Here is a 13,250-nt window from a genome sequence, read left to right as displayed (position 1 = left end):
CCTGTAGGGTCAGTTTGAGTCAGAATCGACCAGGCTGCAGTGGGTTAACGGCAGTGGGTTAATTTTTATGGGAGCTCCCATATAGATTAACCCATTTTCTCCAATGGAGCTGCTTGCTGGGTGAGTTCGAATCACCAAGCTTTCGATAGCAGCTGAGTGCTTAACCATTGTGTCACCAGGGCTTCTTTCCCACCCCTGGTAACCACAAATATTCTTTGGTTTCAATATATTTCCTTATTTCATATAAGTGAGCTTATACAATTTTGTCCTTTTGCAACTAACTTATTTCGCTCAGCATGATGTTTTCTAGGTTCATCCACACTGTGGTGGGCATTAGGACTTCATTTGTCTTTATGGCTGTATAATATCCCATTGTATGTATATACCACATTTTGTTTATACATTCACATACAGCTATTTTTAAATTTATCCAACTGAAGAGAAATGTATCCAATTGCCAGAGCCTGAGAAAGAAAAAAGGCTGATGGTCATAGACTCAATCCCTTCTCTATGGAAGTAGAAGAAGGAGTAGAGAGGAGAAGTGGGGTTGCCCTGGTAGTGCAATGGTCACACTCTTGGCTACTAACTGAAAGGTCAGCGGTTTGAACCCACTCAGTGACTGTGCAGGAGAAAAGACCTGGTGATCTGCTCCCATAAATGTTATAGCCTGGAAAACCCTATGGAGCAGTTCTACTTTGTAACACATGAGATTTTCATGAGTCAGAATTGATGGCAGCTGGTTTTTTGGTTTATTAACCAAAAGGTCTCCAATGCATCTGTCAGCTTGTTGTACTGTAGGAGCTTGCGTGTTGCTGTGATGCTGGAAGCTATGACACCGATATTCAAATACCAGCAGGGTCACCCTTGGTGGCCAGGTTTCAGCTGAGCTTAGCTGGTGAAAACCTGATGAATAGCAGTGGAACATTGTCTCATATAGTGCTGGAAGATGAGCCCCTCAGGTTGGAAAGCATTCAAAAGATGACTGGGTAAGAGCTGCCTCCTCAAAGTAGAGTCAACTTTAATGACGTGGCTGGAGTAAAGCTTTCGGGACCTTCATTTGCTGATGTGGCACAACTCAAAATGAGAATAAACAGCTGCAAACATCCATTAATAATTGGAACCTGGAATATATGAACTATGAATCAAGGAAAACTGGAAATCGTCAAAAATGAAATGGAACACATAAAGATCGATATCCTAGGCATTCGTGAGCTGCAATGGAGTGGTATTGGCCATTTTGAATTGGACAATCATATGGTTTACTATGCCAGGAATGACATCTTGAAGGGGAAGGCATTGCATTCATCGTCAAAAAGAACATTTCAATATCCATCCTGAAGTACAACACTGTCAGTGATAGGATAATATCCATATACCTACAAGTAAGACCAGTTAATACAACTATTATTTGAATTTGTGCAACTTAGTGGCACCACTAAGGCCAAAGATGAAGAAACTGAGGATTTTTACCAGCTTCTGTAGTTTGAAATTGATTGAACATGCAATCAGGATGCACTGATAATCACTGGTGATTGGAATGCAAAAGCTGGAGTCAAAGAAGAAGGATCCATAGTTGAAAAACATGGCCTTGGTGATAGAAACGATGCCGGAGATCCCATGATTGAATTTTGCAAGGCCAACAACTTCTTCACTGCAAATACATTTTTTCATCAACATAAACGGTGACTATATATGTGGACCTTGCCAGATGGAAAACACAGGAATCAAATCGACTACATCTGTGGAAAGAGAAGGTGGAAAAGCTCAATATCATTAGTCAGAACAAGGCCAGGGGCCAAGTGTGGAACAGACTATAAATTGCTCATACACAAGTTCAAGCTGAAACTGAAGAAAATTAGAAAAAGTGGACAAGAGCCAAAGTACAACCTTGAGTATGTCCCACCTGAATTTAGAGACCATCTCAAGAATAGATTTGATGCGTTCAGCACTAATGACCAAAGACCAGACGAGTTGTCGAACGACACCAAGGACATCACACATGAAGAAAGCAAAAGGTCATTGAAAAGACAGGAGAGAAAGAAAAGACCAAAATGAATGTCAAAAGAGACTCTGAAACTTACTCTTGATAGTCGAGTAGCTAAAGCAAAAGGAAAAAATGATGAAGTAATAGAGCTGAACAGAAGGTTTCAAAAGGCGGCTCAAGAAGACAAAGTATTATGATGACATGTGCAAAGACCTGGAGACAGAAAACCAAAAGGGAAGAACATGCTCAGCATTTCTCACACTGAGAACTGAAGAAAAAAATCAAGCCTTGAGTTGCGATACTGAAGGGTTCTACAGGGAAAATATTAAACAACACAGCAAGCATCAAAAGAAGATGGAAGGAACACACAGAGTCACTATACCAAAAAGAATTGGTTGACGTTCAACCATTTCAGGAGGTAGCATATGATCAGGAACTGATGGTGCTGAAGGAAGAAGTCCAAGATGTACTGAAGTCACTAGCATAAAACAAGGCTCCAGGAATTGACACAATACCAGTTAAGGTGTTTCAACAAACGGATGCGGCACTGGAAGTGCTCACTTGACTATGCCAAGAAATTTGGAAGACAGCTACCTGGCCAACTGACTGGAAGAGATCCTTATTCATGCCTATTCCAAAGAAAGGTGATCCAACTGAATGCGGAAATTATAGAACAATATTGTTAATATCACAGGCAAGTAAAATTTTTTGGAAGAAAATTCAAAAGCAGTTGCAGCAGTACATTGACAGGGAACTGCCAGAAATTCAAGCTGGATTCAGAAGAGGATGTGTAATGAGGGATAACATTGCTGATGTCAGATGGATCTAAAAGCAGAGAATACCAGAAAGATACTTGCCTGTGTTTTATTGGCTATGCAAAGGCGTTCAACTGTATGTATGGACCATTACAAATTATGGATAACATTACAAAGAATGGGAATTCCAGAACACATAAATTTTGCTCTGAGGAGCCTGTATATAGACCAAGAGGCAGTCATTCCAACAGAACAAGGGGATACTCGTGGCTTAAAATCAGGAAAGGTGTGGATTGAGGCTGTATCTTTTCACCATACCCATTCAATCTGTATGCTGAGCAAATAATCCAAGAAGCTGGACAATATGAAGAAGAACATGGCATCAGGATTGGAGGAAGACTCATTAACAACCTGTGATATGCAGATGACAGAATTTTGCTTGCTGAAAGTAAAGAAGACTTAAAGTACTTACTGATGAAGATCAGAAACTACAACCTTTAATATAGATTACACCTCAACGTAAAGAAAACAAAAATCTTCACAACTGGACCAATAAACATCATAATAAACGGAGAAAAGATTGAAATTGTCAAGGACTTCATTTTACTTGGATTCACAATCAAAAGCCATGGAAGCAGCAGTTGAGAAATCAAATGGTGTATTATTGCATTGGGCAAATCTTCTACAAAAGACTTCTTTAAGGTGTTGAAAAGCAAAGATGTCTCCTTGAGAGCTAAGGTGTTGTTACGCAAATCGCACGTTCGAGCCACCTGCTGCAAAGCCAATACTGAGGAGGAAGTGAGCAGAGTAAGAGGGCTTTATTGAATACTGGTATTCAAGAGACAGAGGGGGTTAAGTTCTTCCCAAATTCTAATTCTAAAGAGCTAGCGGGAGAGTTTTATAGGGGGAAAGTCAGGGTTACCTAATGTTTTGAGCACATAGTCCACAGATGGTCTTATACATCACAAAACAACTACAAGAAACTCTTTATTAAACTAAAGGTATGCCTGTCAGACATCTGGACTCTGATCGGTATGTTTGTAACAGGCTGAAAAAACTCACATAAGAATCTCTCGGCTAGTGGAACTGTTCTGTGAAGTCCACTCTGGCCAAGATAAGGAGCAAGAAAAAAGTTGTAGATTAAAAATGTCAGGAGGCTTTTCTAGCTGCCTTCTTATATGCTGAAGGCCATTTTTCAAGAGAACAAAGAAGAGAAGAGAGACCAAGGCCACAGGAGCTGAGAGAGCTCCGCACCCCTTTGGAAAGACTGGTGTAGCTGGTATAATAAAAAAATATTTTCAGAGATTACTTAAAACATCATTATGGCGTTAGTTATGTCAAGTTCTCAATCACCCATTGTGAATAGGAGAAAACATGTTGTAAGGTATTAGGGTGCTTGTTAAGAGTGGAACAGGCTGTTCAGCCATATCTTGAGCACAGCCTGTGCCATTTTCTAAAGACTAGAGATTAATGATAGCTTTTTTTTTTACAGCTATACTAAAACAAACGAGGAAATGTATTCTCTCTACTTTAATATTAAAACACTGGAGAAAATGTATTTTCTTTACTTCAGTGTGACTGACCCAATCAACTCATATGCATGTCAAAGCTGGACAACAAATAAGGAAGACTGAAGAATTGATGCCTTTGAATTATGGTGTTGAAAAGAATGTTAAATGTACCATGGACTGCCAGAAGAATGAATAAATCTGTCTTGGGAGAAACACAGCCAGAATGCTCCTTAGAAGCAAGGATGGCAAGACTTTGTCTCATGTACTATGGACATGTTATCAGGAGGGGCCAGTCCCCGGAGAAGGAAATCATTCTTGGTAAACTAGAGGGTCAGTGAAAAAGAGGAAGACCCTCAAGGAGATGGACTGACACAGTGGCTGCAACAATGGGCTCAAACATAGCAAGATTCTAAGTACAGTGCTGGACTGGGCAGTGTTTCGTTCTGTTGTACATGGGGTTGCTCTGAGTTGGTACTGGCTGGTGGCATCTAACGACATTAGGTGTAGGTTTTTGTTCATGTTGGGTGCTGTCAAGTCGATTCAGATTCATATAAACAGTGCAGGACAGAGTAGAACTGACCCTTAGTGTTTCCTAGGCTGTAATCTTTCTGGGAGCAGATTGCCAAGTCTTTCTGTGGCAGAGCTGCTGGGTGGGTTTGAACAGCCAACCTTCCTGTTAGAAGCAGAGAGCTTAAGCAAAAATAATTAATTAATTAAGTAAGTAAGTAAGGCATTGTGAGGCAGCAGGTGGTGTGAGGAGGAGTGGGATTCCATTCGCAAGAGCTCTGCTTCATGAGGTGAGGGGGAGGAGGCTCAGGTGTCTGCACTTATACCGCCCCCTCCCCATTCTCCCAGGTGGTTCTGATGCAGGGTCTTTAAGACTCACTCTGAGTCATCCCAGCCACCACGCAAGTGTTAAGCAGGGCTGAGCTCTCTAAAGGATTATTGATTCGCTTCTCACAACTATCCCATGAGCTAAGAACAAATTGTTTTTCCCACTTTAGAAGATTAAAATAGGCTCAGTGAGGTGGGGTAAGTAGCCTTTATTTATTCAGTCCTAAATGTTATCTTGTACAGACAGTGAGGCCGGAAAATGACTGTGTGAGTCACACTGCCTGACTGCAGAGTTGAGAACATCTCAGTCTCCAGGGCTCTCTCTGCCCCTGCCTCAGTCCCTGCCCTCCTCCACTCCAGTGGTGGTTTTCAAGGCCCCTATTTTTTTTATTTATTTATCCCCAAAGCAAACTACAGGCTTGGAAACCCCATGGGGCACTTCTACTCAGTCCTATAGGGTCGCTATGAGTTGGGATCAATTGGACAGCAATGGGTTTTATGTATGTATGTATATGTATATGTATACATACAGAGAGAGACAAAGAGAGAGCCTTAAGCAGGGTATCTCGGATCCCTGCTGTATGGAGGAAGAGCAGAATTTTAACCGAGAGATTCTCTTAGTTTAGCTGCGGAGAGCCCCAGGGAGTCTGCCCTTTGGCCCAGCCTCCTGCTCGCCGGCTGTGGCTCTAGGCCTGTCAATGTGGAAATCCTAGCACATGCTGTACAAACATCACCTGATCCCTCAGTGTCCCAGTGAGCTAGAAAGGGTCATTTCCCCCACGTTTGGCAGCTATAGAAAAGGGCCCCCACATTTGATGCCGCTTGCTCCCGGCCAGCATTTTAATGATTCATTTAGAAAACACACCGGCGCCACGCTGACTGTGAGGCCCTCACTGTAGTCGGCAGAGGCTACATCGCCTGCATCGCCCTTATTGCCCGCATCCCCCACGTCCCCCGGGGCCTCTGAGGGGAGCCTACTTCAGTCCCTCCCCTCCCCTGCCAACTGTGGTTTCTATGGTAACTGCAGAGCCTGTGTTTGTCCACCAAGGCCTCAGGCAGGAGGCCCTTCTGTGGGGGGAACCGGGCGGAGGGATGGAAGTCACCTGATCACCTGAGCGGGGACTCAAGGCTGCAGCGCTTTTATCTGGTTTCTGCAGGCTTTCTATTTTTTGGTGAAAATGAAGTCATACGTGAAATGTTTGCAGAAATGAAGAGGAAAGAATAGGAAAGGAGGGGAGTGGAAGGGGAGAGAGGAGAGGACAAGGGAAAAGGAGAGGAAAAAGAAAAGAAAGGGAGGGGGAGGGGAAAGGGCGGGAAGAGGAGCAAAAAGGAAGGGGAGGGGAAGGAGAAAGAAAAGAAAAAAAGGAAATGAAAGATCAGAGAAAAGTAAAGAAAAGAAAGATCTTTAAGGGAATCAGATCTATGAGAAAATCACAGGTTTTCGGTTCAGCAGCTTCTGTTGGAGTAACTCAGAAATTCTCTGTTCTTGCCATTGTTTCATTCGCTTATTTGCTCTTTTATTTCTTCAAAATTGAGTGAACACTTCAGAGGGGTCAGACACTGCTCTGTGTCTGGGAATACAGCTGTGCCCTCACCCTGCCTTCCCAGTGCAGTGAAATCAGCTTCCCTTCAAGTCTTCTCAGGGAGACCTGGTCACACAGTGGTTAAGTCTTTGGCTGCTAACTGAAAGGTCGGCAGTTCAAACTCACCAGTTGCTTCAAGGGAGAAAGATGTGGTAGTCTGTTCCCGTAAAGATTATTGTTGTTGTTAAGTGCGGACAAATTGGTTCCGACTCATACTGAGTATATTTGCCATTTCAAGAACTCCCTGACACCAGCTATATATGCCTGACAGGAGACAAAGTTGTTATCCTTGTGGAGCTTAAACCCTGCTAGGAAAATAGACCAGGGATAAGTAGGTGAAATGGGTGAGTTCCAAGTGTTACAGCTTCTGTAAGGAGCCCTGGTGGCACAGCGGTTAAGTGCTCTGCTGCTAACTTCACCCAGCAGCTCCATGGAAGAAAGACCTGGCCATCTGCTTCTGTAAAGATTACAGCCTAGGAAACCCTATGGGGCAGTTTTACTCTGTCACATGGGGTTGCCATGAGTCAGAATCCACTCCAGGGCAATGGGTTTGTGTGTGTGTGTGTGTTCTTCCCATCAGATATCTGCCCTGGGTTACAGAGTTCCAAGCATTTTCCCTCCCAGCAATCCGTGTCTTAACTGATGTTTGAGCAGTAACTGTTAATACCTGAAAACCAGCAATACAAGACATTTCCAGATAAGCTGCTAAGAGTGACATTCGCTTGAAAATTTCCCAAGTGAGCTGATCTCGACAGCTCAAAAACATAGAATCTGGGTTGTGGCTCATCATCACGACTTCAAAGTCGTCATTTGCTGTGTGCCTGGCTCTCCAAGCATTTCAGAAACCAGAGGCCAACTCCGTCTTCTAACACGAGGAACCTGCCTATTTCATGAGGCAAATACTCACCACAGTTTTTTAAGTACTAAAGTTTTTATCGATGGATTGCGTGTTTTCCCTTTTTTAACATTTTATTGTGGTGACATAAAAAGACCAGACTTAATGGTTTGACAGAGACTAGAGGAACCCCTGAATCTATGGCCCCCGGACACTCTGTTAACCCAGAACTAAAACCATTCCCGAAGTCACTCTTCAAACAAAGATTAGACAGGAGCATAAAACAAAAAATAATACATGCGAGGAGTGTTTCTTAGTTTAATCAGATACATGAGACCAAATGGGCAGCTTCTCTCTGCGGGCAGGGGGAGAAGGCAGGAAGGGACAGGAAATGGTTGAATGGACACAGGGAACCCGAGGTGGAAAGGGAAAGCATGCTGTCGCATTGTGGGGATTGCATCTATTGTCACAAAACAATATGTCCATAAATTTTTGTGTGAGAAATTAACTTGAGCCGTAAACTTTCACCTAACGTGCATTTAAAAAAATTTTTTTTGTCGTGGTAAAAATATACACACCAAAACATTTGTGCATACAACAATTTTTACATTTATAATTCAGTGACACTGATTACATTCTTCATGTTGTGTAACAATTCTATTATTTTTCAAATTATTCCACCACCATTAACACAAACGCAATGCCTCCACTCCCATTCCCCCCTCTCTTCCACTCCAAAAACCAAAAAGACCAAACCATTGCTGTCGAGTTGAGTCCGACTCATAGCGACTCCTATAGGACAGAGCACAACTGCCCCATGGGGTTTCCAAGGAGTGGCTAGTGGATTCAAGCTGCTGACCTTTTGGTTAGCAGCCTGAACTCTTAACCTGTTTGCCACCAGGGCCCCTTACACCCCTGGTAACCACTAATAATCTTTGGTTTCTATGTATTTGGTTATTTCATATAAGTGAAATCATACAGTATTTGTCTTTTTGGGACTGACTTATTTTGTTCAGCATGATGTTTTCAAGGTTCGTCCATGTAGTAGCATGCACTGGGATTTCATTTCTCTTTATGGGTGAGTAGTATTCCGTTGTAGGTATGTACCATCTTTTGTTTATTCGTTCATGTTTGTTTTTTTATAGCAAGGGATTGTTTACAATTATATGCCAAAGGGGCACAAGAGTGTCTGTTATATGGTCTGTGCCCATTCGGTATTCATTGAATAAATGAACGAATGAGTGATGAGAATAAATGAGGTTCACATCACTGATGATTGTTGCGCTTCTGGAAAGCAGTGTTTTCTTGGAGAGTCTGTGGAAGCCGACCCCGTCTTCTTTCTTCAAAGACTCGAATTGTTATCACCTGCTGTCCAGTTACTCTGACTCATGGCGACCCCATGCATAACAGGATTGGACTGTTGAGATCCGTAGGGTTTTCACTGGCTGATTTTTGGAAGTAGATCACCAGGCCTTTCTTCCTAGTCCACCTTAGTCTGGGAGCTCCCCTGAAACCTGTTCTGCATCTTAGCAACATGCAAGCCTCCACAGACAGATTGGTGGTGGCTGGGCATGAGATGTGTTGGCCAGGAATCGAACCCAGGTCTACTCCATGGAAGGAGGAAATTCTACACTGAACCATCAATGCCCTCTCCAGCACTATGCATCTATATCAGCACTATATATATATATATATATAGTGCTGATATATCCAGCTTTAACAGACAGAAATTTATTTTCTCACAGAAGGCTAGAAATCCGAATTCAGGGTGCCAGCTCTAGGGAAAGGCTTTCTGTCTCTGTTGGCTCTCCTGGAAGGTCCTTCTCTCTCTCTTTTTTTGTTTAATTTTATTGTGCTGTAGGTGAAAATTTATAGCTCAAGTTAGTTTCTCATTCAAAAATCTATACACATATTCTTTTGTGACATTGGTTGCAATCCCTGCAATGTGACAATACCCTCCCCCTTTCCACCTCAGGTTCCCTGTGTCCATTGGTCCAGTTTTCCTGTCCCTTCCTGCCTTCTCATCTTGTTTTTGGGAAAGAGTTGCCCATTTGGACTCCTATATTTGATTGAACTAAGAGGCACATTCCTCACATGTGTTATTGTTTCACAGGCCTGTCGAATCTTTGTCTGAAAAGTGGGCTTTGGGAATGACTTCAGTTCTGAGTTAGTAGGGTGTCCGGGGGCCAGAGTCCCAGCAGCGGGGGGAGAGGAGTCCTCCAGTCTCTGTCAGACCAGTAAGTCTGGTCCTTTTTGTGAATTTGAATTGTGTTCTACATTTTTCTCCTTCTCTGTCTAAGACTTTCTGTTGTGATCCCTGTCAGAGTGGTCAGTGGTGGTAGCTGGGTACCATCTAGTTCTTCTGGGCTCAGGCTGGTGGAGGCTGTGGTTCATGTGGTCCTTGAGTCTTTTGGGCTATATTTGCTTTGTGTCTTTGATTTTCTTCATTCTCCTTTGCTCTGGGTGGGATGAGACCAACAGATATATCTTAGATGGCCGCTCATAAGCTTTTGAGATTCAAGACACTACTCACCAAAGTAGGAAGTTGTAGGGTAATACTATTCAGCTATATGCATCCCCTCCCTAATGGAATCAGCTTTGCTCTTCCCCGAAGCATGCTGGGGATGAATTCAGAATGGACTTAGGCTAAGGTACCTGGCCAGGACTGGCATGACTGGGCCAGTGGCCAAGGCCAAAGAATGCCTTAGCAACAAGAAGGAAAACATCTGGGCCTGGACATGAAGTCCCTGGGAACACTGACTGCCCAAGGATGTGGGAGAAAAACGATGAGCCTTGGTCCCAGCTGGGATGGTATGTAAGCTTGGGTCCCTTGCTAGGTGGTTGTGGAAATTACTCCAGCCGGCCACCACTGGACAGCAGATGCTTGCCCGTGTCTGTAAGTTTCCCCGAACGTATGAATCTGGAATGGGCTATGTGTCAGTTCCTCGGATTATCTGCCAGGACGCACAGCGAGGGTCTTTCCTTTGCTGTGGCTGTTCCCCAACAGAAGTACAACATTTTCTTTATGAACTATGTCATGCCAATTGACCTAGATGTCCCCCAAGACTATGGTCCCCAGCCCTCAGCCCCAGCAACTCGGTGCCTCAAGATGTTTGGATGTGTCTAGGAAACTTCTATGACTTTGACTTGGTCAAGTTGTGCTGACATCCCCTATACTGTGTGTTGTCTTTCCCTTCACTGAAGTTGACACTTGTCTACTATTTAGTTAGTGATTTGCCCTCCCTGTCTCACCCCTCCCCCCGCACTATCAAAGAAAAAATATAGAATGCTTCCTGAATTTGTGCGTCATCCTTGTGCAGGGGCCATGCTAAGCTTCTCTGTATCGTTCCTATTTTAGTGTATGTGCTACTGAAGTGAGCACACTGCACAGTATTTTGTTGCGATCCATAGGGTTTTCATTAGCTGAGTTTTGGAAGTTGATCGCCAGGCCTTCCTTTCTAGTCCCTCTGAGTATGGAAGCTCCACTGAACCCTGTTCATCGTCACAGCTGTACACAGGGCTCCACTGACACATGGGTGGTGGCTGTGCATAGGTGCTGTGGCTGAGAATTAAACCAGGGTCTCCCTCGTGGAAGGCAAATAAATAAAGCTTCACAAGGAACCACTCAGGTTTGACTCCCACCCCCAGACTCTCCCTCTTCCAGTCGACTGGTCTGACTTTGACCCCTCGGGTGCTGTTTCACTTACAGGGGGTCCCATCTGCTGAGGGGGACACAGGGGTTGTCTGGCTGTTGCCATAGAAACCACAGCTAGAGTTGGGGGGAGGGGGGTTGGGAAGTTACCATGGTGCTAACTTCAGACTCATGGAGACCTCATGTGTGTCAGAGTAGAGCTGTGCTCCACAGGGTTTTCAGTGGCTGATTTTTCAGAAGTAGATCACTGGGCCCTTCTACCAGGGCACTTCTGGGTAGGCTCAAACCGCCAGCCTTTCAATTAGAAGCCAAGCACTTAACCATTTGTATCACCCAGGGACTCTTAACATATTTTTCATGAATGAATAAAGAAATGTTGAAAAGGAATAATATTAGCATTATATGAACAGAAGCTGTTGAACTAAAAACTGTGATTGATTTAGGAGTCTGAGGAGGACCACAACTGAGTGAACCAATCCCTTGAAATAAATCTCTCATATCTGTATCTATATCCACATCTATTACTGCTTCCATTTCTGCAGAGGACCCTAAGACACACTTGTTAACACAAAACATAATGTTCTATTTGTAATGTTTTGATTCTACCTTTTTTGCGTGCAACAGTGTATCTTAGTGATCTCTCCACAGCAGTACACAGAGATCTGTTTTCTCCTCTTTTATGGCTGCCCAGTGCTCTACTGCATGGATACACAACAATTTATTTTACCCGTCACCTGTGGGTAGACATTGAGGGTGTGCCCAATCTCTTCTTTTACTTATTTATTTATTCATAAAATATTCTATTGTGTCAGGTGAGAGTTTATACAGCAAATTAGGTACCCACTGAACAATTTCTAAGTGATATTGGTTACATTTTTCACAATATGTCATCATTCTCATTGATTTCGTTTTCTTTGTACCATTTCCAGTACTCTAGTTTCCCTGCCCCCTTACCTTCTCATCTTTGCTTTACAGTGTATTTTGACCATTTTGTCTCCTGTAGTTAATTACTTTTTTAAAGAAGCTCATTACTCACAGGTGATGTTCTTTATTTTATGATCTCATCTGTTACTTAGCTAACAGCCAGTCTCTTCTTGTTACCAGTTCTGCTGATGTGAATAAGCTGGTTGGTGAATGTTTAAGCCTGGGCATAGCTGAGCAGAGAGACAATAGCCTAAGGCATGTTGGTCTCCTTACACCTGGACAGTGCAGACACCCCATGCTTTGTATATTTGAGAACATCTGCCTGGGTCATTGCAAGGCTACCGGGGTAGCACAATGGTTAAGTGCTCTGCTACTAACCCAGAGTTTGGGGGTTTGAGTCCACCCTGAGATGCCTCAGAAGAAAGATCTGGCGATCTGCTTCTGAAAGGTTGCAGCCTTGAAAACCCTAGGGAGTAGTTCTACTCTACATAGATGGCATCACCATGAGTCAGAATTGACTTGATAGCAACTGCTTTGGTTTTTGGGTTTTGGGGTCATTGCAGGAATCCCTGAATGTTCCTATATCACTACTTCTTGCTTAGAATCCATCCCTAAGCCATCTCTGACGATGTTTGAAGCTCCCTGTTTCCCTTTTCAGACAATATCATCAGCTCAGGGCTATGATATTTTAAATCCAGTTGTTGTTCGGTGCTGTGAGTTGATTCCAACTGATGGCTCCCCTCATGTGTTTCAAAGTAGAACTACCCTATAGGGTTTTCTTGCCTGGACGCTTTGTGCGAAGAAGCCCTAGTGACAAATACGTGGCAGCCTGCTTCTGTAAAGATTAAAGCCTTGGAAATGCCATGAAGCAGTTCACACAGGTTTTAATCTGTCAAGGAGTGTATGGACCGCTCTGTAAAAGCAAGGAGTTTTATTGAGGGTGAGAGATACAGCTCGAAGTGGGAAATACGGAGCATGAACAAATGTCCAAAGTATGGAGGGTGAGGAAGGCTTTCGTATGTGAGGACTTGGGGTTATAAAAGGTCACAAGTTGAGTCAGAAGTTAATCTTTCACATGGACAGTTAATCTATTTTCTGACACAGACTTTCCTGGATCAAGCTGCACAAGCACTTTTGGTAAACGTCTCAGACAAACATCTTCAGTGACTGCA

At 43.4% G+C, this 13,250-nt stretch overlaps 1 non-coding gene across 1 annotated transcript; it reads right to left on the bottom strand.

The window, feature by feature from the left end:
• Window positions 1-10,777: 10,777 nt before the first annotated feature.
• On the bottom strand, window positions 10,778-10,884 carry LOC111749653 (U6 spliceosomal RNA). Its single transcript, XR_002784854.1, has one exon. It is a non-coding gene; the product is annotated as a U6 spliceosomal RNA (small nuclear RNA).
• Window positions 10,885-13,250: the final 2,366 nt, after the last annotated feature.

This window comes from Loxodonta africana, chromosome 11 (genome assembly GCF_030014295.1).
Source record: "Loxodonta africana isolate mLoxAfr1 chromosome 11, mLoxAfr1.hap2, whole genome shotgun sequence".
In the NCBI taxonomy this organism is placed as follows: domain Eukaryota; kingdom Metazoa; phylum Chordata; class Mammalia; order Proboscidea; family Elephantidae; genus Loxodonta; species Loxodonta africana.
Note: the sequence above shows the minus strand (reverse complement) of the source record. Positions and strands in the feature narration are given on the sequence as shown.